The sequence below is a fragment of the Bombina bombina genome, chromosome 3 (assembly GCF_027579735.1).
Source record: "Bombina bombina isolate aBomBom1 chromosome 3, aBomBom1.pri, whole genome shotgun sequence".
Taxonomy (NCBI): Eukaryota; Metazoa; Chordata; class Amphibia; order Anura; family Bombinatoridae; genus Bombina; species Bombina bombina.
The window spans coordinates 1,035,185,904-1,035,213,898 of NC_069501.1; the positions used below are offsets into that span (position 1 = coordinate 1,035,185,904).

Here is a 27,995-nt window from a genome sequence, read left to right on the forward strand (position 1 = left end):
TGAGGAACTTGTTTAGAATTTTGAGATCCAAGATTGGTCTGAAAGTTCCCTCTTTTTTGGGAACCACAAACAGGTTTGAGTGACACCCTAGCCCTGTTCCGCTTTTGGAACTGGGCGGATCACTCCCATGGTATGTAGGTCTTCTACACAGCTTAAGAACGCCTCTCTCTTTGGTTTGCAGACAATTGAGAAGTGTGAAACCTCCCCCTTGGGGGAGAGTCTTTGAAATCCAGAAGATATCCCTGGGACAGAATTTCTAAAGCCCAGGAATCGTGGACATCTATTGCCCAAGCGAAGAGAGAGAGAGTCTGCCGCCTACTAGATCCGGTCCCGGATCGGAGGCTACCCCTTCATGCTGTCTTAGAGGCAGCTGCAGGTTTCTTCGCCTGTTTACCCTTGTTCCAAGCCTGGTTAGGTCTCCAGACTGACTTGGATTGGGCAAAATTCCCCTCTTGCTTTGCAGCAGGGGAAGCTGAAGAGGGACCACCCTTGAAATTCCGAAAGGAACGAAAATTATTTTGTTTCGTCCTCAATTTATTTGTTTTATCCTGAGGGAGAGCAAGGCCTTTCCCTCCAGTGATGTCTGAAATCTCTTTCAGTTCAGGCCGGAATAGGGTCTTTCCTTTGAAAGGGATATTCAAAAGTTTAGATTTTGATGATACATCAGCAGACCAGGACTTAAGCCATAACGCCCTGCGTGCTAAAATGGCAAAACCTGAATTCTTTGCCCCTAATTTAGCCAGTTGGAAAGCGGCATCTGTAATGAAAGAATTAGCCAACTTAAGAGCCTTAATTCTATCCATAATATATTCTAATGGAGTCTCCATCTGAAGAGCCTCTTCTAGAGCCTCGAACCAGAAAGCAGCTGCAGTAGTTACAGGAACAATGCACACAATAGGTTGGAGAAGAAAACCTTGATGAACAAAAATTTTCTTCAGGAGACCCTCTAATTTTTTATCCATAGGATCTTTGAAAGCACAACTGTCTTCGATAGGTATAGTTGTACGCTTAGATAGAGTAGAAATAGCTCCCTCCACCTTAGGAACCGTCTGCCATGAGTCCCGCATGGTGTCAGATATGGGAAACATTTTCTTAAAAACAGGAGGGGGAGCAAACGGAATACCTGGTTTATCCCACTCCTTAGTAACAATATTCACAATCCTCTTAGGGACTGGAAAAACATCAGTGTAAACAGGAACCTCTAAGTATTTGTCCATTTTACACAATTTCTCTGGAACCACTATGGGGTCACAATCATCTAGAGTCGCTAATACCTCCCTGAGCAATAAGCGGAGGTGTTCAAGCTTAAATTTAAAGGCCGTCATATCATAATCTGTCTGAGGGAGCGTCTTTCCTGAATCAGAAATTTCTCCCTCAGATAACAAATCCCTTACCCCTACTTCAGAACATTGTGAGGGTATATCAGATACGGCTACTAAAGCATCAGACTGCTCCGCTTTACTTAACCCAGAGCTGTCACGCTTTCCTTGTAAACCAGGCAGTTTAGAGAAAACCTCTGAGGGTTTTATTCATAACTGTGGCCATGTCTTGTAAAGTAAATGAATTTGACGCATTAGAGGTACTTGGCTTCACTTGTGCGGGCGTTACTGGTTGTGACACTTGGGGAGAGCTAGATGTCAAAAACAAATTTCCTTCTGTCTGAGAATCATCTATTGCTATATTTTTCATTGCTAAAATATGCTCTTTATAATTTATATATATTTATATATTTCCTTGATGTAAGACATGTTAAACAGGCTAGTAATGAAACAAGCAAGCTTGGAAAACACTTTATTCAAAGTAAATAATACTTAGAAAAAAATGGTACCTTTAAGAGAAAAAAAGCTGCACAAACTCTGCAAAACAGTGTAAAAAAAAAAGCAGTAAACTCAACGAAATTTTTACAGTAGCATCATAAAGCCTTAGTAACTTTGCACAGCTATGCAAATAAACAATTAACCCCTTAATGTAAAAACCGGATTGACAAAACGTCAAAAACCGGTAAAAAACGTTCAGCACCTTGCAACAGCTCTGATGTGGCGCCTACCTGCACTTTATTAACGATTTGTGGGGGAAAAACTTCTTTACAGCCCTCAAACACAGCAGGACCCTCTGGAGAAGCAGCTGGATGTCTCGGAGGAAAAGAAACTGCGCAACTGAGGCGCGAAAATAGGCCCCTCCCACCTCACTCGACGTCATGAGGCCTAAAAGAAACACAACAGAGTGTTTCCTAAACTAGCCATGTGGGATAATAACCCATAAAGAAGCCACAAAGACCCCTAAAGTCCCTCAAAAAAACGTTATTGCAATAATAATAAAAACGTTTTTCCTTATCAGTGTCACCAGTAACTAATGAGCCCTTCGTGCAAGCTGGGATTCTTACTAAGTCTCTGAATATAGCTTACCCTTCCCTCATGGAGATATTGTCAGCCTTTTCTAGAATTAACAGTCTGTCTAGAAAAAAATTAGACTGAACATACCTCAAAGCAGTTTAGCCTGCAAACTGTTCCCCCAACTGACGTTTTCCTGTACTCTCAGGCCTTGTGACAAGAGCAGTGGATTTTAGTTACAAAGTGCTAAAAATCATCATTCTCCCTGCAGAAATCTTCATCTCTTTTCTGCCAGAGAGTAAATAGTACACACTGGTACCATTTAAAATAAACTTTTGCTTGAGAAAATAAAAACTAACATTTTTGTCACCACACTCACTTTACCCTTCCTAGCAGTTAAGCAGGCAAAGAGAATGACTGGGGGGGCGGAGCTAAGGGAGGAGCTATATAGACAGCTCTGCAGTGGGTGCTCTCTTTGCCACTTCCTGTAGGGAAGGAGAATATCCCACAAGTATGGATGAATCTGTGGACTTGATACATCTTACAAGAGAAATATATATAATTTTACAATTTTTAATTTTTGATAGCTGTAATTGCAAAACATTTGTAAAAAAATTGAACCAAAACAAAAAACAAAAACAAGTTACACCACCAACATACATAGATTAAAGAGGAGCATCTACCATCAATTTCAGCTACTATGAAACGAAGACCTGAAGAGAAGGAGGGGTAAAGGGGATAACAAAACAAAAAAAAAAAAAAAAAGCACACAAAAAACATAATTTATGTAAGAACTTACCTGATAAATTCATTTCTTTCATATTGGCAAGAGTCCATGAGCTAGTGACATATGGGATATACAATCCTACCAGGAGGGGCAAAGTCTCCCAAACCTCAAAATGCCTATAAATACATCCCTCACCACACCCACAATTCAGTTTAACGAATAGCCAAGCAGTGGGGTGATAAAGAAAGGAGTAGAAAGCATCAACAAAGGAAATTTGGAAATAATTGTGCTTTATACAAAAAAACATAATTTATGCTTACCTGATAAATTTATTTCTCTTGTAGTGTGTTCAGTCCACGGGTCATCCATTACTTATGGGATATATTCTCCTCCCCAACAGAAAGTTGCAAGAGGATCACCCAAGCAGAGCTGCTATATAGCTCCTCCCCTCACATGTCATATCCAGTCATTCGACCGAAACAAGACGAGAAAGGAAAAACTATAGGGTGCAGTGGTGACTGTAGTTTAATTCAAATTTAGAACTGCCTTAAAAAAGACAGGGCGGGCCGTGGACTGAACACACTACAAGAGAAATAAATTTATCAGGTAAGCATAAATTATGTTTTCTCTTGTTAAGTGTGTTCAGTCCACGGGTCATCCATTACTTATGGGATACCAATACCAAAGCTAAAGTACACGGATGATGAGAGGGACAAGGCAGGAACATTAAACAGAAGGAACCACTGCCTGTAGAACCTTTCTCCCAAAACCAGCCTCCGAAGAAGCAAAAGTGTCAAATTTGTAAAATTTTGAAAAGGTATGAAGTGAAGACCAAGTTGCAGCCTTGCAAATCTGTTCAACAGAGGCCTCATTCTTAAAAGCCCAGGTGGAAGCCACAGCTCTAGTGGAATGAGCTGTAATTCTTTCAGGAGGCTGCTGTCCAGCAGTCTCATAGGCTAAACGTATTATGCTACAAAGCCAAAAAGAGAGAGAGGTGGCCGAAGCCTTTTGACCTCTCCTCTGACCAGAATAAACGACAAACAGAGAAGAAGTTTGCCGAAAATCTTTAGTTGCCTGTAAGTAGAACTTCAGGGCACGGACTACGTCCAGATTATGCAAAAGACGTTCCTTCTTTGAAGAAGGATTAGGACACAATGAAGGAACAACAATCTCTTGATTGATATTCCTGTTAGAAACAACCTTAGGTAAAAACCCAGGTTTAGTACGCAGAACTACCTTGTCCGAATGAAAAATCAGATAAGGAGAATCACAATGTAAGGCAGATAACTCAGAGACTCTTCGAGCCGAGGAAATAGCCATCAAAAACAGAACTTTCCAAGATAAAAGCTTAATATCAATGGAATGAAGGGGTTCAAACGGAACACCCTGAAGAACTTTAAGAACCAAGTTTAAGCTCCACGGAGGAGCAACAGTTTTAAACACAGGCTTAATCCTAGCCAAAGCCTGACAAAAAGCCTGGACGTCTGTATACTCTGCCAGACGTTTGTGTAAAAGAATAGACAGAGCAGAAATCTGTCCCTTTAACGAACTAGCGGATAAACCCTTTTCCAAACCTTCTTGTAGAAAAGCCAATATCCTAGGAATCCTAACCTTACTCCATGAGTAACTCTTGGATTCACACCAATATAAATATTTACGCCATATCTTATGGTAAATTTTTCTGGTAACAGGTTTCCGAGCCTGTATTAATGTATCAATAACCGACTCCGAAAAACCACGCTTTGATAGAATCAAGCGTTCAATCTCCATGCAGTCAGCCTCAGAGAAATTAGGTTTGGATGGTTGAAAGGACCCTGAATTAGAAGGTCCTGCCTCAGAGGCAGAGACCATGGTGGACAGGACTAGGTCTGCATACCAGGTCCTGCGTGGCCACGCAGGCGCTATCAGAATCACCAATGCTCTCTCCTGTTTGATCCTGGCAATCAGTCGAGGTAGCAACGGAAATGGTGGAAACACATAAGCCATGTTGAAAACCCAAGGGGCTGCTAGTGCATCTACCAGCACCGCTCCCGGGTCCCTGGACCTGGATCCGTAACAAGGAAGCTTGGCGTTCTGGCGAGATGCCATGAGATCCAGCTCCGGTTCGCCCCAACGAAGAATCAGTTGAGCAAACACCTCCGGGTGAAGTTCCCACTCCCCCAGATGAAAGGTCTGGCGACTTAGAAAGTCCGCCTCCCAGTTCTCCACGCCTGGGATGTAGATCGCTGACAGGTGACAAGAGTGCGACTCTGCCCAGCGAATTATGTTCGAGACTTCCAACATCGCTAGGGAACTCCTGGTTCCCCCTTGATGATTGATGTAAGCCACAGTCGTGATGTTGTCCGACTGAAATCTGATGAACCTCAGTGTTGCTAACTGAGGCCAAGCTAGAAGAGCATTGAATATTGCTCTTAATTCCAGAATTTTTATTGGGAGGAGTTTCTCCTCCTGAGTCCACGATCCCTGAGCCTTCAGGGAGTTCCAGACTGCACCCCAGCCTAGTAGGCTGGCATCTGTTGTTACAATCGTCCAATCTGGTCTGGGAAAATTAATTCCTTTGGACAGATGAACCCGCGACAACCACCAGAGAAGAGAATCTCTGGCCTCCTGGTCCAGATTTAGTAAAAGGGACAGATCTGAGTAATCCCCATTCCACTGACTCAGCATGCATAGTTGCAGCGGTCTGAGATGTAGGCGCGCAAATGGCACTATGTCCATTGCCGCGACCATTAAGCCAATTACTTCCATGCACTGAGCTACTGATGGGCTTGGAATGGAATGAAGGACACGGCAAGCATTTAGGATTTTTGATAACCTGGACTCAGTCAGGTAAATCTTCATCTCTACAGAATCTATAAGAGTCCCTAGAAAGGGAACCCTTGTGAGTGGGAACAGAGAACTCTTTTCCATGTTCACTTTCCACCCATGCGACCTCAGAAATGCTAGAACTATCTCTGTATGAGACTTTGCATTTTTGAAAAGTTGACGCTTGTATTAGGATGTCGTCTAGGTACGGAGCCACCGCTATGCCTCGCGGTCTTAGTACCGCCAGAAGCGAGCCCAGAACCTTTGTAAAAATTTTCGGGGCCGTAGCCAACCCGAAGGGAAGAGCTACAAACTGGTAATGCCTGCCTAGAAAGGCAAACCTTAGGTACCGATAATGATCCTTGTGAATCGGTATGTGAAGGTAGGCATCCTTTAAGTCCACTGTGGTCATATACTGACCCTCTTGGATCATGGGTAGGATGGTTCGAATAGTTTCCATTTTGAACGATGGAACTCTTAGGAATTTGTTTAAGATCTTCAGGTCCAAGATTGGCCTGAAGGTTCCCTCTTTTTTGGGAACCACAAACAGATTTGAGTAAAAACCTTGCCCTTGTTCCATCCGCGGAACCGGGTGGATCACTCCCATTACTAAGAGGTCTTGTACACATCGTAGAAATGCCTCTTTCTTTATTAGGTTTGTTGATAACCTTGACAGATGAAATCTCCCTTGTGGAGGAGAAGTTTTGAAGTCCAGAAGGTATCCCTGAGATATGATCTCCAACGCCCAGGGATCCTGGACATCTCTTGCCCAGGCCTGGGCGAAGAGAGAAAGTCTGCCCCCCCACTAGATCAGTTTACGGATAGGGGGCCCTTTCTTCATGCTGTCTTAGGGGCAGAAGTAGGTTTTCTGGCCTGCTTGCCCTTGTTCCAGGACTGGTTGCCTTTCCAACCCTGTCTGTAACGAGTAGCAGTCCCTTCCTGTTTTAGAGCGGAGGAAGTTGATGCTGCTCCTGCCTTGAAATTACGAAAGGCACGAAAATTAGACTGTTTGGCCTTTGATTTGGCCCTGTCCTGAGGAAGGGTATGACACTTACCTCCAGTAATGTCAGCAATAATTTCTTTCAAGCCGGGCCCGAATAAGGTTTGCCCTTTGAAAGGAATATTAAGCAATTTAGATTTAGAAGTTACATCTGCTGACCAGGATTTAAGCCATAGCGCTCTGCGCGCCTGGATGGCGAATCCGGAGTTCTTAGCCGTTAGTTTGGTTAAATGTACAACGGCATCAGAAACAAATGCATTAGCTAGCTTAAGGGCTTTAAGCTTGTTCATAATCTCATCCAATGGTGCTGTGCGAATAGCCTCTTCCAGAGACTCAAACCAGAATGCCGCTGCAGCAGTGACGGGCGCAATGCATGCAAGGGGCTGTAATATAAAACCTTGTTGAACAAACATTTTCTTAAGGTAACCTAATTTTTTATCCATTGGATCTGAGAAAGCACAACTATCCTCCACCGGGAAAGTGGTACGCTTGGCTAAAGTAGAAACTGCTCCCTCCACCTTAGGGACCGTCTGCCATAAGTCTCGTGTGGTGGCGTCTATTGGGAACATTTTTCTAAATATCGGAGGAGGGGAAAAAGGCACACCGGGTTTATCCCACTCCTTGTTGTTAATCTCTGTAAGCCTTTTAGGTATAGGAAAAACGTCAGTACACACCGGTACCGCATAGTATTTATCCAGCCTACATAATTTCTCTGGGATTGCAACCATGTCGCAATCGTTCAGAGCCGCTAACACCTCCCCTAGCAATACACGGAGGTTCTCAAGCTTAAATTTAAAATTTGAAATTTCTGAATCCGGTCTCCCCGGATCAGATCCGTCACCCACAGAATGAAGCTCTCCGTCCTCATGTTCTGCAAATTGTGACGCAGTATCGGACATGGCTCTCGTGTCATCGGCGTGCTCTGTTCTAAACCCAGAGCTATCGCGCTTGCCTCTTAACTCAGGCAAATTAGATAATACTTCTTTCATAACATTAGCCATATCATGCAAAGTGATTTGTAAGGGCCTTGATGTACTTGGCGCCACAATCTCACGCACCTCCTGAGCGGGAGGCGAAGGTACGGACACGTGAGGAGAGTTAGGCGGCATAACTTCCCCCTCGTCTGGTGATAATTTCTTTACCAGTAAAGACTGACTTATTTAAAGTTACATCAATACAATTGGTACACATATTTCTATTGAGCTCCACATTGGCTTTTAAACATAATGAACAAGCAGATTCATCTGTATCAGACATGTTTAAACAGACTAGCAATGAAGGCTAGCAAGCTTGGAAAAAATCTTTCAATAAATTTACAAGCAATAGAAAAAACGCTGCAGCGCTTTTAAAAAAACAAAAAAACTGTCACAGTTGAAATAACCATGAACTAATTCAGTTATAGCCAACAATTTTAACAGTAAATGTATGAAATTAGCAGAGGATTGCACCCATTAGCAAAAGGATGATTAACCCCTCAATACCCAAAAATGGATAATCAATTTAAGATTTAACGCTTTTCTCACAGTCAAACACACTGTCACAGGTCTGCTGTGACTGATTACCTCCCTCAAAAATGAATTTTGAAGACCCCTGCGCCCTCTGGAGACGTCCTGGATCAAGGAGGAAGAAGCAGGAAGACTGTGCAAGAATTTTAACTGCGCAACAAGGCGCTAAAAAAGGCCCCTCCCACTCATATTACAACAGTGGGAGACCTGTTACAACGGTTTCTATGCAGAAATATACGTTAGCCATATGGAAAAAAATCATGCCCAAAAAGATTTATCACCAAAGTACCTCACAAAACGAATAACATGCCAGTAAACGTTTTTTAAAAAACAACTTTCCAGTGTTATGCAAAGTTATCACTAAGCCTGCTACCAGTCGCTTCTACTGCAGTTAAGGCTCATACATTTATTTCAGTATTAACAGTATTTTCTCAGTCAAATTCCAGTCCCTAGAAAATAACTCAACTGCGCATACATTTATCAGCCTGATACCAGTCGCTACTACTGCATTAAAGGCTGTACTTACATCATATGGGTAACAGCAGTGTTTTCTTGGTCAATTCCATTCCTAGAAAATATTACTGCACATACCTCATTTGCGGGAGACCCCGCATGCTATTCCCTTTTCTGAAGTTACCCCACTCCTCAGAATGTGCGAGAACAGCCAGTGGATCTTAGTTACGTCTGCTAAGATCATTGAAAACGCAGGCAGATTCTTCTTCTAAATACTGCCTGAGAGAAAAACAGCACACTCCGGTGCCATTTAAAAATAACAAACTTTTGATTGAAGAAATAAATTAAGTATAAAACACCACTCCTCTCGCGGACCTCCTTCTATGTTGAGACTTGCAAGAGAATGACTGGGTATGACATGTGAGGGGAGGAGCTATATAGCAGCTCTGCTTGGATGATCCTCTTGCAACTTCCTGTTCGGGAGGAGAATATATCCCATAAGTAATGGATGACCCATGGACTGAACACACTTAAGAGAAAACAGAATTTGTTTACCTGATAAATTTCTTTCTCCTACGGTGTGTCCGGTCCACGGCTTCATCCTTACTTGTGGGATATTCTCATTCCCTACAGGAAATGGCAAAGAGAGCACACAGCAAGAGCTGTCCATATAGCCCCCCTCTGGCTCCGCCCCCCAGTCATTCGACCGACGGTTAGGAGAAAAAGGAGAAACTATAAGGTGCCGTGGTGACTGTAGTGTACAGAAAAAATAAAAATTTTAAACCTGACTAAAAGCCAGGGCGGGCCGTGGACCGGACACACCGTAGGAGAAAGAAATGTATCAGGTAAACATAAATTCTGTTTTCTCCTACATTGGTGTGTCCGGTCCACGGCTTCATCCTTATTTGTAGGAACCAACACCAAAGCTTTAGGACACGGATGAAGGGAGGGAACAAGTCAGGTAACCTAAACGGAAGGCACCACAGCTTGCAAAACCTCTCCCCCAAAAACAGCCTCCGAAGAAGCATAAGTATCGAATTTGTAAAATTTGGCAAAAGTATGCAGAGAAGACCAAGTCGCTGCCTTACAGATCTGTTCAACAGAAGCCTCATTCTTGAAGGCCCATGTGGAAGCCACAGCTCTAGTAGAGTGAGCTGTAATTCGTTCAGGAGGCTGCCGGCCGGCAGTCTCATAGGCCAAACGGATGATGCTTTTTAGCCAAAAGGAAAGAGGTAGCAGTAGCTTTCTGACCTCTCCTCTTACCAGAATAGACGACAAACAAAGAAGAAGTCTGTCTGAAATCCTTTGTTGCTTCTAAATAGAATTTTAAAGCACAAACTACATCTAGGTTATGTAACAAACGTTCCTTCTTCGAAACTGGATTCGGACACAGAGAAGGAACAACTATTTCCTGGTTAATATTCCTATTGGAAACCACCTTTGGAAGAAAACCAGGCTTAGTACGTAAAACTACCTTATCTGTATGGAATACCAGATAGGGTGAAGTAAATTGCAAAGCAGACAATTCGGAAACTCTTCTAGCAGAAGAAATAGCAACCAAAAACAGAACTTTCCAAGATAGTAACTTAATATCTATGGAATGCAAAGGTTCAAACGGAACCACTTGAAGAACTGAAAGAACTAAATTTAGACTCCATGGAGGAGTCATGGGTCTGTAGACAGGCTTGATTCTAACTAATGCCTGTACAAACGCCTGTACATCTGGCACAGCTGCCAGACGTTTGTGCAACAAGACAGACAGAGCAGATATCTGTCTTTTTAGAGAACTAGCTGACAGACCTTTATCCAAACCCTCTTGGAGAAAGGAAAGTATCCTAGGAATTCTAATTTTACTCCATGAGTAACCCTTGGATTCGCACCAACAGATATATTTTTGCCATATCTTATGGTAAATTTTCCTAGTCACAGGTTTTCTGGCCTGAACCAGAGTATCTATAACCGAATCTGAAAACCCACGCTTAGATAGAATCAAGCGTTCAATTTCCAAGCAGTCAGTTGCAGAGAGACTAGATTTGGATGTACACCTCCGGGTGAAGTTCCCACTCCCCCGGATGGAAAGTCTGACAACTCAAATAATCCGCCTCCCAGTTGTCTACTCCTGGGATGTGAATTGCAGATAGATGGCAGGAGTGATCCTCCGCCCATTTGATGATCTTGGATACCTCTCTCATCGCCAAGGAACTCTTTGTTCCCCCCTGATGATTGATGTACGCTACAGTCGTCATGTTGTCCGACTGAAATCTTATGAACCTGGCCTTCGCTAGTTGAGGCCAAGCCAGGAGCGCATTGAATATTGCTCTCAGTTCCAAAATGTTTATCGGGAGAAGTGACTTTTCCCGAGACCATAGACCCTGAGCTTTCAGGGAGTCCCAGACCGCGCCCCAGCCTAAGAGACTGGCGTCGGTCGTGACAATGATCCACTCTGGTCTGCGGAAACTCATTCCCTGAGACAGGTGATCCTGAGTCAACCACCAGAGAAGTGAGTCTCTGGTTACCTGGTCTACTTGAATTTGGGGAGACAAGTCTGCATAATCCCCATTCCACTGTTTGAGCATGCACAGTTGCAAAGGTCTTAAATGAATTCGAGCAAAAGGAACCACGTCCATTGCCGCAACCATTAGTCCTATTACCTCCATGCACTGAGCTATGGAAGGCTGAGGAATAGATTGAAGAACTTGACAAGCGTTTAGCAGCTTTAACTTTCTGACCTCTGTCAGAAAAATCTTAATTTCCACAGAGTCTATTATTGTTCCCAGAAAGGGAACCCTTGTGGACGGGAACAGGGAACTCTTTTCTATGTTCACCTTCCACCCGTGAGACCTGAGAAAGGCTAAAACAATGTTTGTATGAGCCCTTGCTTTGGAAAGGGATGACGCTTGAATTAGAATGTCGTCTATAAATACACCCCTCACCACACCCACAAATCAGTTTAACAAATAGCCAAGAAGTGGGGTGATAAAAAAGTGCGAAAGCATATAAAATAAGGAATTGGAATAATTGTGCTTTATACAAAAATCATAACCACCCCAAAAAAAGGGCGGGCCTCATGGACTCTTGCTAATATGAAAGAAATGAATTTATCAGGTAAGTTCTTACATAAATTATGTTTTCTTTCATGTAATTAGCAAGAGTCCATGAGCTAGTGACGTATGGGATAATGATTACCCAAGATGTGGATCTTTCCACGCAAGAGTCACTAGAGAGGGAGGGATAAAATAAAGACAGCCAATTCCTGCTGAAAATAATCCACACCCAAAATAAAGTTTAATGAAAAACATAAGCAGAAGATTCAAACTGAAACCGCTGCCTGAAGTACTTTTCTACCAAAAACTGCTTCAGAAGAAGAAAATACATCAAAATGGTAGAATTTAGTAAAAGTATGCAAAGAGGACCAAGTTGCTGCTTTGCAAATCTGATCAATCGAAGCTTCATTCCTAAACGCCCAGGAAGTAGAAACTGACCTAGTAGAATGAGCTGTAATCCTTTGAGGCGGAGTTTTACCCGACTCAACATAGGCAAGATGAATTAAAGATTTCAACCAAGATGCCAAAGAAATGGCAGAAGCTTTCTGGCCTTTTCTAGAACCGGAAAAGATAACAAATAAACTAGAAGTCTTTCGGAAAGACTTAGTAGCTTCAACATAATATTTCAAAGCTCTAACAACATCCAAAGAATGCAATGATTTCTCCTTAGAATTCTTAGGATTAGGACATAATGAAGGAACAACAATTTCTCTACTAATGTTGTTAGAATTCACAACTTTAGGTAAAAATTCAAAAGAAGTTCGCAACACTGCCTTATCCTGATGAAAAATCAGAAAAGGAGACTCACAAGAAAGAGCAGATAATTCAGAAACTCTTCTGGCAGAAGAGATTGCCAAAAGGAACAAAACTTTCCAAGAAAGTAATTTAATGTCCAATGAATGCATAGGTTCAAACGGAGGAGCTTGAAGAGCCCCCAGAACCAAATTCAAACTCCAAGGAGGAGAAATTGACTGAATGACAGGTTTTATACGAACCAAAGCTTGTACAAAACAATGAATATCAGGAAGATTAGCAATCTTTCTGTGAAAAAGGACAGAAAGAGCAGAGATTTGTCCTTTCAAAGAACTTGCGGATAAACCTTTATCTAAACCATCCTGAAGAAACTGTAAAATTCTCGAAATTCTAAAAGAATGCCAAGAAAAATGATGAGAAATATACCAAGAAATATAAGTCTTCCAGACTCTATAATATATCTCTCTGGATACAGATTTACGAGCCTGTAACATAGTATTAATCACAGAGTCAGAGAAACCTCTTTGACCAAGAATCAAGCGTTCAATCTCCATACCTTTAAATTTAAGGATTTGAGATCCTGATGGAAAAAACAGAATTTATGTTTACCTGATAAATTACTTTCTCCAACGGTGTGTCCGGTCCACGGCGTCATCCTTACTTGTGGGATATTCTCTTCCCCAACAGGAAATGGCAAAGAGCCCAGCAAAGCTGGTCACATGATCCCTCCTAGGCTCCGCCTACCCCAGTCATTCGACCGACGTTAAGGAGGAATATTTGCATAGGAGAAACCATATGTTACCGTGGTGACTGTAGTTAAAGAAAATAAATTATCATACCTGATTAAAAAAACCAGGGCGGGCCGTGGACCGGACACACCGTTGGAGAAAGTAATTTATCAGGTAAACATAAATTCTGTTTTCTCCAACATAGGTGTGTCCGGTCCACGGCGTCATCCTTACTTGTGGGAACCAATACCAAAGCTTTAGGACACGGATGAAGGGAGGGAGCAAATCAGGTCACCTAAATGGAAGGCACCACGGCTTGCAAAACCTTTCTCCCAAAAATAGCCTCAGAAGAAGCAAAAGTATCAAATTTGTAAAATTTAGAAAAAGTATGCAGTGAAGACCAAGTCGCTGCCTTACATATCTGATCAACAGAAGCCTCGTTCTTGAAGGCCCATGTGGAAGCCACAGCCCTAGTGGAGTGAGCTGTGATTCTTTCAGGAGGCTGCCGTCCGGCAGTCTCATAAGCCAATCGGATAATGCTTTTAATCCAGAAGGAGAGAGAGGTAGAAGTTGCTTTTTGACCTCTCCGTTTACCAGAATAAACAACAAACAAAGACAAAGTTTGTCTGAAATCCTTAGTAGCTGCTAAGTAAAATTTGAGAGCACGAACTACATCCAAGTTGTGCAACAAACGTTCCTTCTTTGAAACTGGTTTCGGACACAAAGAAGGTACAACTATCTCCTGGTTAATGTTTTTGTTAGAAACAACTTTTGGAAGAAAACCAGGTTTAGTACGCAAAACCACCTTATCTGCATGGAACACCAGATAAGGAGAAGAACACTGCAGAGCAGATAATTCTGAAACTCTTCTAGCAGAAGAAATTGCAACCAAAAACAAAACTTTCCAAGATAATAACTTAATATCAACGGAATGTAAGGGTTCAAACGGAACCCCCTGAAGAACTGAAAGAACTAGGTTGAGACTCCAAGGAGGAGTCCAAATTTTGTAAACAGGCTTGATTCTAACCAGAGCCTGAACAAAGGCTAGAACATCTGGCACAGCTGCCAGCTTTTTGTGAAGTAACACAGACAAGGCAGAAATCTGTCCCATCAAGGAACTTGCAGATAATCCTTTTTCCAATCCTTCTCGAAGGAAGGATAGACTCTTAGGAATCTTAACCTTGTCCCAAGGGAATCCTGCAGATTCACACCAACAGATATACCAAATTATGTGGTAATTTTTCTGGTTACAGGCTTTCAGGCCTGAACAAGAGTATTAATAACAGAATCTGAGAACCCTCGCTTTGATAAGATCAAGCGTTCAATCTCCAAGCAGTCAGCTGGAGTGGGTCGAACGGACCTAGAACAAGAAGGTCTTGTCTCAAAGGTAGCTTCCATGGTGGAGCCGATGACATATTCACCAGATCTGCATACCAAGTCCTGCGTGGCCACGCAGGAGCTATCAAAATCACCGACGCCCTCTCCTGATTGATCCTGGCTACCAGCCTGGGGATGAGAGGAAACGGCGGGAACACATAAGCTAGTTTGAAGGTCCAAGGTGCTACTAGTGCATCCACTAGAGCCGCCTTGGGATCCCTGGATCTGTACCCGTAGTAAGGAACTCTGAAGTTCTGACGAGAGGCCATCAGATCCATGTCTGGAATGCCCCACGGTTGAGTGACTTGGGCAAAGATTTCCGGATGGAGTTCCCACTCCCCCGGATGCAATGTCTGACGACTCAGAAAATCCGCTTCCCAATTTTCCACTCCTGGGATGTGGATAGCAGACAGGTGGCAGGAGTGAGACTCCGCCCATAGAATGATTTTGGTCACTTCTTCCATCGCTAGGGAACTCCTTGTTCCCCCCTGATGGTTGATGTATGAACTTGGCCCTCGCTAGCTGAGGCCAAGCTTTGAGAGCATTGAATATCGCTCTCAGTTCCAGAATATTTATCGGTAGAAGAGATTCTACCCGAGACCAAAGACCCTGAGCTTTCAGGGATCCCCAGACCGCGCCCCAGCCCATCAGACTGGCGTCGGTCGTGACAATGACCCACTCTGGTCTGCGGAAGGTCATCCCTTGTGACAGGTTGTCCAGGGACAGCCACCAACGGAATGAGTCTCTGGTCCTCTGATTTACTTGTATCTTCGGAGACAAGTCTGAATAGTCCCCATTCCACTGACTGAGCATGAACAGTTGTAATGGTCTTAGATGAATGCGCACAAAAGGAACTATGTCCATTGCCGCTACCATCAAACCTATCACTTCCATGCACTGCGCTATGGAAGGAAGAGGAACGGAATGAAGTATCCGACAAGAGTCTAGAAGTTTTGTTTTTCTGGCTTCTGTCAGAAAAATCCTCATTTCTAAGGAGTCTATTATAGTTCCCAAGAAGGGAACCCTCGTTGACGGAGATAGAGAACTCTTTTCCACGTTCACTTTCCATCCGTGAGATCTGAGAAAGGCCAGGACAATGTCCGTGTGAGCCTTTACTTGAGGAAGGGACGACGCTCGAATCAGAATGTCGTCCAAGTAAGGTACTACAGCAATGCCCCTTGGTCTTAGCACCGCCAGAAGGGACCCTAGTACCTATGAGAAAATCCTAGGAGCAGTGGCTAATCCGAAAGAAAACGCCACGAACTGGAAATGCTTGTCCAGGAATTCAAACCTTAGGAACCGATGATGTTCCTTGTGGATAGGAATATGTAGATACGCATCCTTGAAATCCACCTTGGTCATGAATTGACCTTCCTGGATGGAAGGAAGAAGTGTTCGAATGGTTTCCATCTTGAACGATGGAACCTTGAGAAACTTGTTCAAGATCTTGAGATCTAAGATTGGTCTGAACGTTCCCTCTTTTTTGGGAACTATGAACAGATTGGAGTAGAACCCCATCCCTTGTTCTCCTAATGGAACAGGATGAATCACTCCCATTTTTAGCAGGTCTTCTACCCAATGTAAGAATGCCTGTCTTCTTATGTGGTCTGAAGACAACTGAGACCTGTGGAACCTCCCCCTTGGAGGAAGCCCCTTGAACTCCAGAGAATAACCTTGGGAGACTATTTCTAGCGCCCAAGGATCCAGAACATCTCTTGCCCCAGCCTGAGCGAAGAGAGAGAGTCTGCCCCCCACCAGATCCGGTCCCGGATCGGGGGCCCGCATTTCATGCTGTCTTGGTAGCAGTGGCAGGTTTCCTGGCCTGCTTTCCTTTGTTCCAGCCTTGCATAGGTCTCCAGGCTGGATTGGCTTGAGAAGTATTACCTTCCTGCTTAGAGGACGTAGCCCTTGGGGCTGATCCGTTTCTGCGAAAGGGACGAAACTTAGGTTTATTTTTGGTCTTGAAAAGACCTATCCTGAGGAAGGGCGTGGCCCTTGCCCCCAGTGATATCAGAGATAATCTCTTTCAAGTCAGGGCCAAAGAGTGTTTTCCCCTTGAAAGGAATGTCAAGCAATTTGTTCTTGGAAGACGCATCCGCTGCCCAAGATTTTAACCAAAGCGCTCTGCGCCACAATAGCAAACCCAGAATTTTTTCGCCGCTAACCTAGCCAATTGCAAGGTGGCGTCTAGGGTGAAAGAATTAGCCAATTTAAGAGCACGAATTCTGTCCATAATCTCCTCATAAGAAGAAGAATTACTAATAATCGCCTTTCCTAGCTCATCAAACTAGAAACACGCGGCTGCAGTGACAGGGACAATGCATGCAATTGGTTGTAGAAGGGAACCTTGCTGAACAAACATCTTTAGCAGACCTAATTTTTTATCCATAGGATCTTGGAAAGCACAACTATCTTCTATGGGTATAGTGGCGCGCTTGTGTAGAGTAGAAACCGCCCCCTCGACCTTGGGGACTGTCTGCCATCAGTCCTTTCTGGGGTCGACTATAGGAAAACAATTTTATAAATATGGGGGGAGGTACTAAAGGTATACCGGGCCTGTCCCATTCTTTACTAACAATGTACGCCACCCGCTTGGATATAGGAAAAGCTTCGGGGGGCCCCGGGGCCTCTAAGAACTTTTCCATTTTACATAGTGGTTCTGGAATGACCAGATAATCACAATCATCCAAATTGGATAACACCTCCTTAAGCAGAGCGCGGAGATGTTCCAACTTAAATTTAAAATTAATCACATCAGGTTCAGCTTGTTGAGAAATGTTTCCTGAATCTGAAATTTCTCCCTCAGACAAAACCTCCCTGGCCCCCTCAGACTGGTGTAGGGGTCCTTCAGAAACCATATCATCAGCGTTCTCATGCTCTACAGAATTTTCTAAAACAGAGCAGTCGCGCTTTCGCTGATAAGTGGGCATATTGGCTAAAATGTTTTTGATAGAATTATCCATTACAGCCGTTAAATGTTGCATAGTAAGGAGTATTGGCGCACTAGATGTACTAGGGGCCTCCTGTATGGGCAAGACTGGTGTAGACGAAGTAGGGGATGATGCAGTACCATGCTTACTCCCCTCACTTGAGGAATCATCTTGGGCATCATTTTTACTAAATTTTTTTTTTTTTTTTTTATGACATAAAATACATATAGTTAAATGAGAAGGAACCTTGGTTTCCCCACAGTCAGAACACAATCTATCTGGTAGTTCAGACATGTTAAACAGGCATAAACTTGATAACAAAGCACAAAAAACGTTTTAAAATAAAACCGTTACTGTCACTTTAAATTTTAAACTAAACACACTTTATTACTGCAATTGCGAAAAAGTATGAAGGAATTGTTCAAAATTCACCAAAATTTCACCACAGTGTCTTAAAGCCTTAAAAGTATTGCACACCAAATTTGGAAGCTTTAACCCTTAAAATAACGGAACCGGAGCCGTTTTTATATTTAACCCCTTTACAGTCCCTGGAATCTGCTTTGCTGAGACCCAACCAAGCCCAAAGGGGAATACGATACCAAATGATGCCTTCAGAAAGACTTTTCTATGTATCAGAGCTCCACACACATGCAGCTGCATGCCATGCTGTCCTCAAAAACAAGTGCGCCATACTGGCGCGAAAATGAGGCTCTGACTATGATTAGGGAAAGCCCCTAAAGAATAAGGTGTCAAAAACAGTGCCTGCCGATATAATCATATCAAAATACCCAGAATAAATGATTCCTCAAGGCTAAATATGTGTTAATAATGAATCGATTTAGCCCAGAAAAAGTCTACAGTCTTAATAAGCCCTTGTGAAGCCCTTATTTACTATCTTAATAAACATGGCTTACCGGATCCCATAGGGAAAATGACAGCTTCCAGCATTACATCGTCTTGTTAGAATGTGTCATACCTCAAGCAGTAAGAAACTGCACACTGTTCCCCCAACTGAAGTTAATTGCTCTCAACAGTCCTGTGTGGAACAGCCATGGATTTTAGTTACGGTGCTAAAATCATTTTCCTCATACAAACAGAAATCTTCATCTCTTTTCTGTTTCTGAGTAAATAGTACATACCAGCACTATTTTAAAATAAACTCTTGATTGAATAATAAAAACTACAGTTAAACACTAAAAAACTCTAAGCCATCTCCGTGGAGATGTTGCCTGTACAACGGCAAAGAGAATGACTGGGGTAGGCGGAGCCTAGGAGGGATCATGTGACCAGCTTTGCTGGGCTCTTTGCCATTTCCTGTTGGGGAAGAGAATATCCCACAAGTAAGGATGACGCCGTGGACCGGACACACCTATGTTGGAGAAAAGGACCTTGCGACAGAAGGTCTAATCGTAGCGGAATAGTCCACGGATGGTAAGAGGCCATCCGGACAAGATCCGCATACCAAAACCTGTGAGGTCATGCCGGAGCTACCAGCAGAACAAACGAGCATTCCTTCAGAATCTTGGAGATTACTCTTGGAAGAAGAACTAGAGGCGGAAAGATATAAGCAGGATGATACTTCCAAGGAAGTGATAATGCATCCACTGCTTCCGCCTGAGGATCCCGGGATCTGGACAGATACCTGGGAAGTTTCTTGATTAGATGAGACGCCATCAGATCTATTTCTGGAAGCTCCCACATTTGAACAATCTGAAGAAATACCTCTGGGTGAAGAGACCATTCGCCCAGATGCAACGTTTGGCGACTGAGATAATCCGCTTCCCAATTGTCTATACCTGGGATATGAACCGCAGAGATTAGACAGGAGCAGGATTCCGCCCAAACCAGAATTCGAGATACTTCTTTCATAGCCAGAGGACTGTGAGTCCCTCCTTGATGATTGATGTATGCCACAGTAGTGACATTGTCTGTCTGAAAACAAATGAACGATTCTCTCTTCAGAAGAGGCCAAAACTGAAGAGCTCTGAAAATTGCACGGAGTTCCAAAATATTGATCGGTAATCTCACCTCCTGAGATTCCCAAACTCCTTGTGCTGTCAGAGATCGCCACACAGCTCCCCAACCTGTGAGACTTGCATCTGTTGAAATTACAGTCCAGGTCGGAAGCACAAAAGAAGCCCCCTGAATTAAACGATGGTGATCTGTCCACCACATTAGAGAGTGTCGTACAATCGGTTTTAAAGATATTAATTGAGATATCTTTGTGTAATCCTTGCACCATTGATTCAGCATACAGAGCTGAAGAGGTCGCATGTGAAAACGAGCAAAGGGGATCGCGTCCGATGCAGCAGTCATAAGACCTAGAATTTCCATGCATAAGGCTACCGAAGGGAATGATTGTGACTGAAGGTTTCGACAAGCCGAAATCAATTTTAGACGTCTCTTGTCTGTTAAAGACAGAGTCATGGACACTGAATCTATCTGGAAACCCAGGAAGGTTACCCTTGTCTGAGGAATCAATGAACTTTTTGGTGAATTGATCCTCCAACCATGATCTTGAAGAAACAGCACAAGTCGATTCGTATGAGATTCTGCTAAAATGTAAAGACTGAGCAAGTACCAAGATATCGTCCAAATAAGGAAAAACCACAATACCCTGTTCTCTGATTACAGACAGAAGGGCACCGAGAACCTTTGTAAAAATTCTTGGAGCTGTAGCTAGGCCAGCAGAGCCACAAACTGGTAATGCTTGTCCAGAAAAGAGAATCTCAGGAACTGATAATGATCTGGATGAATCGGAATATGCAGATATGCATCCTGTAAATCTATTGTGGACATATAATGCCCTTGCTGAACAAAAGGCAAGATAGTCCTTACAGTTACCATTTTGAATGTTGGTATCCTTACATAACGATTCAATATTTTTAGATCCAGAACTGGTCTGAAGGAATTCTCCTTCTTTGGTACAATGAAGAGATTTGAATAAAACCCCATCCCCTGTTCCAGAACTGGAACTGGCATAATTACTCCAGCCAACTCTAGATCTGAAACACAATTCAGAAATGCTTGAGCTTTCACTGGATTTACTGGGACACGGGAAAGAAAAAATCTCTGCAGGAGGTCTCATCTTGAAACCAATTCTGTACCCTTCTGAAACAATGTTCTGAATCCAAAGATTGTGAACAGAATTGATCCAAATTTCTTTGAAAAAACGTAACCTACCCCCTACCAGCTGAGCTGGAATGAGGGCCGCACCTTCATGTGGACTTAGAAGCAGGCTTTGACTTTCTAGAAGGCTTGGATTTATTCCAGACTGGAGATGGTTTCCAAACTGAAACTGCTCCTGAGGATGAAGGATCAGGCTTTTGTTCTTTGTTGAAACGAAAGGAACGAAAACGATTATTAGCCCTGTTTTTACCCTTAGATTTTTTATCCTGTGGTAAAAAAAGTTCCTTTCCCACCAGTAACAGTTGAGATAATAGAATCCAACTGAGAACCAAATAATTTGTTACCCTGGAAAGAAATGGAAAGTAGAGTTGATTTAGAAGCCATATTAGCATTCCAAGTTTTAAGCCATAAAGCTCTTCTAGCTAGAATAGCTAGAGACATAAACCTGACATCAACTCTGATAATATCAAAGATGGCATCACAGATAAAATTATTAGCATGCTGAAGAAGAATAATAATATTATGAGAATCATGATCTGTTACTTGTTGCGCTAAAGTCTCCAACCAAAAAGTTGAAGCTGCAGCAACATCAGCCAATGATATAGCAGGTCTAAGAAGATTACCTGAACACAGATAAGCTTTTCTTAGAAAGGATTCAATTTTCTTATCTAAAGGATCTTTAAACAAAGTACCATCCGACGTAGGAATAGTAGTACGTTTAGCAAGGGTAGAAATAGCCCCATCGACTTTAGGGATTTTGTCCCAAAATTCTAATCTGTCAGACGGCACAGGATATAATTGCTTAAAACGTTTAGAAGGAGTAAATGAATTACCCAATTTATCCCATTCTCTGGAAATTACTTCAGAAATGGCATTAGGAACAGGAAAAACTTCTGGAATAACCACAGGAGATTTAAATACCTTATCTAAACGTTTAGAATTAGTATCAAGAGGACCAGAATCCTCTATTTCTAAAGCAATTAGTACTTCTTTAAGTAAAGAACGAATAAATTCCATTTTAAATAAATATGAAGATTTATCAGCATCAATCTCTGAGACAGAATCCTCTGAACCAGAAGTCATCAGAATCAGAATGATGATGTTCATTTAAAAATTCATCTGTAGAGAGAGAAGTTTTAAAAGATTTTTTATGTTTACTAGAAGGAGAAATAACAGACATAGCCTTCTTGATGGATTCAGATACAAAATCTCTTATGTTATCAGGAACATTCTGCACCTTAGATGTTGAAGGAACTGCAACAGGCAATGGTACATTACTAAAGGAAATATTATCTGCTTTAACAAGTTTGTCATGACAATTAATACAAACAGCCGGAGGAATAGCTACCAAAAGTTTACAGCAGATACACTTAGCTTTGGTAGTTCCAGCACTAGACAGCGATTTTCCTGAAGTATCTTCTGACTCAGATGCAACGCGAGACATCTTGCAATATGTAAGAGAAAAAACATATAAAGCAAAATTGATCAAATTCCTTAAATGACAGTTTCAGGAATGGGAAAAAATGCCAATAAACAAGCTTCTAGTAACCAGAAGCAAAGAAAAAATGAGACTGAAATAATGTGGAGACAAAAGCGACGCCCACATTATTTGGCGCCTAAATGCTTTTTGGCGGCAAAAATGACGCCACATCCGTAACGCCGACATTTTTGGCGCAAAAGGACGTCAAAAAATGACGCAACTTCCGGCGACATGTATGACGCCGGAAACAGAAGATTTTTTTGCGCCAAAAAAGTCCGCGCCAAGAATGACGCAATAAAATGAAGCATTTTCAGCCCCCGCGAGCCTAACAGCCCACAGGGAAAAAAAAGAGTCAAATTTTAAGGTAAGAAAAAAATTGATTCAAATGCATTATCCCAAATATGAAACTGACTGTCTGAAAATAAGGAATGTTGAACATCCTGAGTCAAGGCAAATAAATGTTTGAATACATATATTCAGAACTTTATAAATAAAGTGCCCAACCATAGCTTAGAGTGTCACAGAAAATAAGATTTACTTACCCCAGGACACTCATCTACATGTTTGTAGAAAGCCAAACCAGTACTGAAACGAAAATCAGCAGAGGTAATGGTATATAAATAAGAGTATATCGTCGATCTGAAAAGGGAGGTAAGAGATGAATCTCTACGACCGATAACAGAGAACCTATGAAATAGACCCCGTAGAAGGAGATCACTGCATTCAAATAGGCAATACTCTCCTCACATCCCATTGACATTCACTTCACGCTGAGAGGAAAACCGGGCTCCAACTTGCTGCGGAGCGCATATCAACGTAGAATCTAGCACAAACTTACTTCACCACCTCCATAGGAGGCAAAGTTTGTAAAACTGAATTGTGGGTGTGGTGAGGGGTGTATTTATAGGCATTTTGAGGTTTGGGAAACTTTGCCCCTCCTGGTAGGAATGTATATCCCATACGTCACTAGCTCATGGACTCTTGCTAATTACATGAAAGAAATTAGACTTATTCTTAGCCTTGAAAGGCCTATCCTGTGGGAGGGCATGGCCCTTTCCCCCAGTGATGTCTGAAATAATCTCCTTCAATTCTGGCCCGAAAAGGGTCTTACCTTTGAAAGGAATATTAAGCAATTTTGTTTTGGACGACACATCCGCCGACCAAGATTTTAGCCTGCGCGCCACTATTGGAAAACCTGAATTTTTCGCCGCTAATTTAGCCAATTGAAAAGCGGCATCCAAAATAAAGGAATTAGCCAACTTTAGTGCGTGAATTCTGTCCATGACTTCATCATATGGAGTCTCCTTTTGCAGCAAATTTTCTAGTTCATCGAACCAAAAAGACGCCGCCGTGGTGACAGGAATAATGCTCGAAATTGGTTGAAGAAGGAAACCTTGCTGAACAAAAATCTTTTTAAACAATCCTTCCAATTTTTTATCCATAGGATCTTTGAAAGCGCAACTGTCCTCTATAGGAATAGTTGTGCGCTTAGCTAACGTAGAAACTGCCCCCTCTACCTTAGGGACCGTTTGCCACGCGTCCCTTCTGGGGTCGACAATGGGGAACATTTTCTTAAATATAGGAGGGGGAACAAAAGGTACACCTGGCTTCTCCCACTCCTTAGTCACTCTGTCCGCCACCATCTTGGGTATCGGAAAAGCATCAGCGTGCACTGGGACCTCTAAGAATTTGTCCATTTTGCACAACTTCTCTGGAATCACCAAAGAATCACAATCATCAAGTGTAGCTAGCACCTCCTTAAGCAGGGCGCGGAGATGTTCTAGCTTAAATTTAAATGCCACGATATCAGGTTCTGCCTGCTGAGAAATTTTTCCTGAATCAGAAATTTCTCCCTCAGACAGACCCTCTCTCACTGCCAACTCAGATTGATGTGAGGGTATAACAGATAAATCATCGTCAGCGCCTACATGCTCATCCTCTGTATTTAAAAATGAGTAATCACGCTTTCTAGGAAATGCTGGCAGTTTGGATAAAAGAGCTGCTATAGAATTATCCATTACTGCAGTTAATTGCTGCATAGTAACAAGCATTGGCGCGCTAGATGTACTAGGTATCGCTGGTGTTGACACAGGAGAGGATGATGAACTATCCCCACTACCTTCATTTAAAGAATCATCTTGGGCAACATTATTAAATGTGACAGTACTGTCCTTACTTTGTTTGGACGCCATGGCACAATTTGCACATACATTTAATGGGGGAACCACCTTGGCCTCCATACACACAGAACATATGCTATCTGAAGGTACAGACATGTTAGACAGACTTAGGCAGGTTTTTAATGCAATAAAAACAATTTTAAACAAAACCGTTACTGTCTCTTTAAATAATAAAAAGAGCACACTATTTCTGAATGATCGAAAAACTATCAAAGAAAAATCCGATCTTTATGAAATTTATACCCCAGTGTCTTAATGATTTGAAAGTATTGCACACCAAATTTCAAGTCTCTTAACCCTTAAATGAGCAAACCGGAGCTAATAATCTCAGTTTACCGGTTAAAACACACTACAGTCCTTGCCACAGATTTGCTGCGGCTTTTACCTTCCTTAGGGGTTATCCACCACAGTAATAAGCCTTTTTGAGTCCTTTTCTAAGCCACTGGACCCTCTCACATGAAGCTGCATGCACTGCCTAGAGAAAGTAACTGCGCAACGGAGGCGCGAAAATGAGGCCTCCTCCCTCTGCATTCCAGAGTGAAGGGGCCTTTCTGACAAGATTAGGCGTCTAAACAACTGCCGGGCGCAAATAAACGTTCCCAAAAGTGTTTCAAAGTTTGCAAAACACTCCAAATGTCATATAAATATGATAAAAATTAATCGATTTAGCCCACAATAGTGTCAACCAGCATAGAGCCCAATTTGTAAGCCTTAATTCTGTTACTGAGTCTAAGAAAATGGCTTACCTATCCCATAAGGGAAAACTGACAGTCTTCTAGCATTACTAGGTCTTGTTAGAAAAGAGACTGGTCATACCTGAAGCAGATAAGCCTGCAAACTGTTCCCCCCAACTGAAGTTCTCTAGTTTCAACAGTCCTGCGTGGGAACAGCAATGGATTTTAGTTACTGGTGCTAAAATCATACTCCTCTTTTAACAGAACTCTTCATCACTTTCTGTTGTAGAGTAAATAGTACAAACCGGCACTATTTTAAAATAAACTCTTGATAGAAGAAATAAAACTACAACTAACACCACATACTCTTTACCATCCCCGTGAAGATGCTACTTGTTCAGAGCGGCAAAGAGAATGACTGGGGGCGGAGCCAGAGGGGGGGCTATATGGACAGCTTTTGCTGTGTGCTCTCTTTGCCATTTCCTGTAGGGAACGAGAATATCCCACAAGTAAGGATGAAGCCGTGGACCGGACACACCAATGTAGGAGAAATCAACCAGTTCCCATAGTCCAAAAGACTATCCAGAGGCTGCTCTGTGTAAAATAGCACACTTTGGTACCATTTAAAAATTAAAAAATTCTTGATTGTAGAATCTAAACACACACCACACTTTACCTCCCTCCTATAACTAACACAGGCAAAGAGAATGACTGGGTTCGGGGGAAAGGTAGGAGCTATTTATGCCGCTCTGCTGTGGAGCTCTTTGCCGCCTCCTGCTGACCAGGAGGCGATATCCCATAAGGATGAAATCCGTGGACTCGTCATATCTTGTAAAAGAAAAGAAAAAATCAAATGAAAGCAGTTATAAATAACCCCTAGTTGTTCAAATCTCCCTGAAGGAGATATTAACCCTTGATCCTTTTGAGGCATAAAGGAGCCACACTGTGACCCTGTATAGCAAAAGTGTGTGTGTGTGTGTGTGTGTGTATGTATTATATATATATATATATATATATATATATATATACACACACACACACACACACACACACAGGTAGCCCACAGTTTACGCCGGGGTTAGGTTCCAGAAGGAATGGTTGTAAATTGAAACCCAGTTTATAATGTAAGTCAATGGGAAGTGAGGAAGAGAGGTTCCAGGCCCCTCTCAAAATTGTCATAAGTAACACCTAATACATTATTTTTAAAGCTTTGAAATGAAGTCTTTAAATGCTAAACAACATTATAAACCTAATAAAATAATCACACAACACAGACTTCACTTGCATTTTTCTGCAAACAGTTCTTTCTATGCATTCCAATCTGGACTGATTTATAGACTGGAAGATCTTGTTCCTTTGAAATCTGCTCGATAGCTCAGGTCTGGTTAAACTGATTAATATCAGCTTGCTTGGCTTTGCTGTAACGCAAGCGGACAGCTCCACCTACTGGCTATTTTAATAAATGCACTGCTTCTCAATAGCAGTCACATGACTGGAAAGAAAGGTTGTTATTCTGAAACGGTGTAAATTTAACGGTTGTAAAACGAGGGGTAGAGGGTAGAATATATATATATATATATATATATATATATATATATATATATATATATATATAGTCTTACCCTCCAGAATCCATCCTGTGGAAGAGGCGCAGCAAAGCTCTGACATGGACTTTAGTGTGTAACAGCAAGCAGTGCAACTTGTCAACACCGATTGCTCAGGAGCTGTTAGGCGTCAGTCTGGATGGGTTCGCAGAAAAACTTTCCCTGCATCTCTAGACTAACTTTCTTCAATACTCTCACTGAGGTTGACACTATCCCTTTAAGAAAGACTGGAGTTTTAAGTAAACATACCCCCCCCCCCCCCCCCCATTACAGGACTATCCAAATCTTCTGACACTTTTCTGCCACCTCCTATAATGGCTGGGGTGCTGTATTTTCCCAACAGTAAGGAATGAAGTTGTGGACTCTCCCTGCCTTATGGAAGGAAAAAAATCTACTGCTTATTTGAAATTCAGAGTAGGTGTTGTTAAATCAGTCTTTTTATTATACACTTGTTAATTATGCAATTCTACTTCATTGAGAGGTGTTGTGAACCATATTATAAATCAGACTGCAGAATATTGGAGCTATTCGTGTGTGTATATATAAATACACTAATAGGATGTGCCTCTTTATTTGGGTCTCTAGAATGACCTGCATTATACACAATGCAATTCATATTTTTTAGGTAAGATTGAACATTAAAAATTTTACCATTAGTCGTATAGAAGAAAAGTGGAGAGGAAGAAATATAAAAGGAGGAGTTGTGGAGGTTACTATGATTAAAGGACCATAATAGTCCTTTAGTAAGCATGCAAATAAACTTTAGTGTGACAACAATGGTATAAAAATGCATAAATATTTAAATCTTCCAAAACAGTCAGTTTGATGACTATGTCAAACGCCCTCAAAATGGGCGTTTTTTTTTCCTTCAACCAACGCACTGACACGGTAGCAAGAAGCTTGTTTCCCATAGTAATAGGACGCAAACAGCTCTATTACCGTGTCTACTGCATGATTTATCACAGCCCTAATAAACCAATAAATAATGTACTATGAACGCATATAGAGAGACATATACAGAAGAACATTAATACTTATGTGGGTGCCTGCCACTTCTATTAAAAACATCACTTTATAATACCCGCACACCATCTTGGTGTAAGGAGGAGTTTGCCTTAATTATATTAGAGCAACCGGATGCTTTTTCAACTCAGTGCTTTGACTGTACCTGTGTTGTTCCTATGTTTGTAGCCGCTGGCAGCTGCATTTTTACGTGCCTCTCACAACACTGAAATTACTCGTCAATCAAGCAGAATGTTAGACTCTACAAGCAGTT

The 27,995-nt window shown here is 42.1% G+C and overlaps 1 protein-coding gene across 1 annotated transcript in view; it reads right to left on the reverse strand.

Annotated features, from left to right (window-relative positions):
- Nucleotides 1-27,995, reverse strand: part of LARP4 (La ribonucleoprotein 4) — a 447,695-nt gene that overhangs the window by 348,000 nt on the left and 71,700 nt on the right. The gene's annotated exons all lie outside the window — the stretch shown is intronic.